The sequence below is a fragment of the Lupinus angustifolius genome, chromosome LG03, assembly GCF_001865875.1.
Source record: "Lupinus angustifolius cultivar Tanjil chromosome LG03, LupAngTanjil_v1.0, whole genome shotgun sequence".
NCBI lineage: Eukaryota > Viridiplantae > Streptophyta > Magnoliopsida > Fabales > Fabaceae > Lupinus > Lupinus angustifolius.
The window spans coordinates 9,910,372-9,914,816 of NC_032011.1; positions in this window are offsets into that span (position 1 = coordinate 9,910,372).

The window sequence follows — 4,445 nt, forward strand, 5'->3', positions numbered from 1 at the left end:
GGCTCAAGGGTTGTGCTTGAAAAAATTATTTTTCTTTTTAAGGCTCAAAGGGGTTAGCAGCGGATGTTGCTATTTTTGGATGGTCATTTTTGGTCAAGTGGCTCATTCTAATTGAAAGAACTTGCCTTGATCATTTTCTATCAAATTGTGTGCAACCAAGTAAAGAAAGATTCAAACAAAATCAAATGTGCAAAACCAAAAAGTTTCTCACTAAGCTCAGATACTAATTGTGTTTGGCTTACACTCCCTCATATGGTTGATTTATGTACAACTCTTTGATTTTCAAACAAATTCACAAGTTCATGATAAATGATATTCCAAAAAGTTTGTATTTTATCAAAGTTATGACATTATGAATTATTCACAAAAATTTTCATATTTTCATCTCATGATGTGAATTTACAAAGTCATTGATCTTCTTAAAATTTTAAGCCAAGTTGGGTTATCTACTAAGTTTAGTTTCAACAATTTCAATTTTAAAAAAAATTATCAAAATGAAACTAAAGTAAACACACAACTTAAAAAATAAACACACTAGAAAAAAAATTAAAGCAAGTAAACACACTAAAAAGAAAACAAACACACACTAAAATTTTAAAAAAATACACCAAAATGAATTTCTTTCAAAATGTTATACGCACTCCCCCCAACTTAAGTTCTTGACTTGTCCTCAAGTCATTTTGAAAATATTTTATGGAAGTTTGTGTAACATTTTGAAAGAAATGAAATTATAAACTAACCAAATTTGTTAGGAGAACTCAAAATTCCATTCTCCTTGATTTTACTATCCCTCCAAGATAGTGGTGCTTTTAGAGCCAACTCCTTTTTGTCTGGTTGTTTTTGGACTTGTTTTCCTATAAATCATTAGAACTTTAATTTATTTTTCCATGAGGTTAGTCTGACAATTTACATGCATTTTTCAATGTTGAAAATATTATGTTCTTGAATAAAATTTGATTGACAAAAATTCTAATCAAACAACATGTTTTCTTTTCATGAAAATGATGTTTAGATAAATTGTTTCAAGCATGTTTCAAGTCTAATTGATAAATGGAAATCCAAAAAGAATTTTATGGAATCCAAAACAGCAAGATATCAATTCAAACAACAACAAATAAATCCATTCAGAAGTTCATGAATTTATTTTGTTAAATGGTAAACCAAATAACAATTAGTAAACCAAATAACACACTTTTTATGAGTTCTCAAGATTGGGAAAATTAATTTTCGGCACAAATTTATCAGGCATGCTCCTAGATTTTAAAAATTTATTTCTCAATTTTAAAATCATCAACCAAAACATGTTTATGGAGATGCAGGTTTAAGTATCACAAAATAAAATATGTGCATGGTGAATACTTAACCTTTAAGGATTAGAGTAACTTCACTTTTTGGAATTTTGAAGAGCCAAATTTTTTATTTTTAAAAAAATACAGCCACTAATCCTTGTTGATTTCAATATCCTTTATGTTGTTTGTTTGAGAAGGTTGATGAGGCACATCACCTCAAATTTTTATAACAACAATAAAATTTTCTTAACTAGTGGGTATTCACTCCACTAGTTCCAACTTTTCTTTCTTTTTGTGTTTCTGATTTTTCAATATACAAAATAGAAAAATAAAATAAAATAAAGATGTACAAGAAGAAAAAATTTATACAAAGAGAAAATAAAATTGTATTTACAATTACTAATGACAAAATATATAAGTATGAATTTCTATTATCTAGCCATTCCCCGACAACAACGTCAATTTGTTGAAAGATTTTTTTTGCGATGTTGTGCTATTTAATGACAGGTTGATTCTTTGCTCGTCATCTCGACTTTGTTGGAATAAACTCCAACGTTGGTATAATGGTTTAAAGAATGTTCCTTTAATAAAAAACTTAGCTTTATTGAATTATTAATAACTCCATACCATCTCGACTTTGTTGGAATAATTTCCAACGTCGATATAATGGTATGAAATTAGCAAATTAACACGAGTGATAATGAGTGATATTTATTTTTGTTTTCCTTTATTAACCGAACTAAATCCTTATGGAAGGTTGGTAAAGAATAAATAAATAAAGCAATAAAGTTATAATTTAACCTTACCACTTCTTTCGAAGGGTTGCTATAAAGAATAAAACAATAAATAAATGTTAGTTGCGGAAATGTAAATGACAGAAAATAAATGTTAGTTGTAGAAAGAAATGACTGAAAGTAAAAGTTAGTAGTTAGATCACTCATTATAACTATGTATTTTTCCTTTTCAGAAAGATACAATTTATGAATTAAATTGCACTTTGATTCAAGGTTTCTTTCTTTGTCAACAAATAAAATTTATAAGGTAACACTTTATGAAAGTGCGCATGTCAAGAGGAGCACTTTGAAAAGCTCTCTCATTATGTGTCATGGTTTTGATGAGGACAACTTGTGCTAATAAGAGCTTGAAGATCATCAACAAATCAACATGCTTAAGTCTTTTGATTGGTACTAGACTTAGACTAGAGACTAGTTTAGGTTGAGTCTAAGGCTTAGGTCACCTAACACATGTCTCATATGCATAAAACCTTTAAATCATTTCATCTTTGAGATATGTCATTTATAATATGTTCATGCATCACATAAATACATGTATCTGTGCATCCTAGGCATAAACTTAGTGTTAAACATGTATGAATCAAGTGCATAACATATTTGAGTTTTTGTAATTGAAAATACATATGAAAATATGCTGTTAATCGATTAAGGCATGAGTTAATCGATTAACCTAACTTTTTGAAAAGCTGTTGAAACTGAAAAACTTGGAAAACAGAATCAGTTACGTTTTTAAACAACGTTAATCGATTAACCAAGGTCTTAATCGATTCACTGGGCTGCAGAACTGGTTCTTTATAAACTGTATTTTCAGAACTGATGTCATAACTTGCATGTTGCATTTTTTAGAGAGTTAGGGCATATTTCGTGATAATAATTGTTGCATGTAGTTGATATTGCATTTGTGAGTTTAGAAAGGAGAGAATTCTATGCTTTAGGATTGAGTGGCATTTCATGATATATTTCTCATCATTTCATCTCACATGTTCATGCATTCATTGATGCTTTTGTGAAGTTTTTGCATTCTGTAAATTCTGTTTTTCAACTAATACATTGTCATATTACATGAGATTTGTGTTAGGTGTTTAGAGTAAAGTTTTATTTGTTAGATATGAGCTTTGTAATTGCTTGAGTTTGCTCTATAGTTTTTTTGTGAAAAATCGTTGTAACATTGGGAATCTTGAGGTGTCGTACCACCTAAGAGATTGAGTTATATCTTCATTTTTCTTAGAGTTCTTGATAAGAAAGAATAAGGTTCTTGGCTGGGGCTACGCCGAAAGAAAGGTTTTCTTTGTCGGTAGGAAGGGAGTCAAACCATAGAATAAGGTTCTTTATTTTCTTGTGAATGTCTAAGTGTTGTAATTGGAAGAAGTGCTTGTAAAACATTGTTTCAATTATAGTGAAGAAAATCTCCCAGATCAGCCGGGAGGCCTGGATGTAGTTTGCAAGTGCACACGCAAACGAACCAGGATAAAAATCGTGTTGTAGGATTTTTTCTGTCTCTCTTTCTCTCTTTATTGCATTTAATCGGTTAACTTGTATAGTAGATTTAATTGCTATATTCTATTTCTGTGCTATACTGTTAATACTCTGATAAAACTGTAAGCTCTGTGTATTCATTTCAATATTGGTTAATTGTCGTGCACGAAACCGAATCTGTTTGAGCTTGCTGTTCTATTTTAATCGACTAAGTCAATTGCGTTAATCGATTATCTCTATTCCTTTAATCGATTAATCTGGGGTTAATTCAGCATTAAGTGTTGTTTTCGAAAAGCGGATATTCTAACCGAACACCTATTCAACCCCCCCCCCCTTCTAGGTGTATTTTAACCACTGATACCTAACAAGTGGTATCAGAGCTAGTACGACATGCTAGCTCAACCGCATCCCCGTGATCCGAGAGGGTCTATATATGGGCTCTAACAACCCATTTGGCGGTGATGGCGCATCCCTCAACCGCCCTCCCATATTCAGTGGCGAAGGTTATGCCTATTGGAAGGTTCGCATGAAAATCTATATCGAGGCAATTGACACGGGCATTTGGGATTCTGTTGTCAATGGTCCTTTTATTTCACTTCATATGGTGGATGGCGAATCTAAAGAAAAGCCTAAAGGCTTATGGTCTGATATTGAGAAAATAAAGGTCCAATATGACCTTAAGGCCAAGAACATCATTACTTCGGCCTTATCCTATGACGAATTCTTTAGAGTCTCGCAGTGCCTTAATGCAAAAGAAATGTGGGATACTTTACAAGTTACCCACGAAGGCACAAGTGAAGTTAAGCGCTCTAGACTAAATGCGCTTACGCATGAGTATGAGTTATTTCGCATGCTTCCTAATGAATCTATATGTAATATGCAAAAA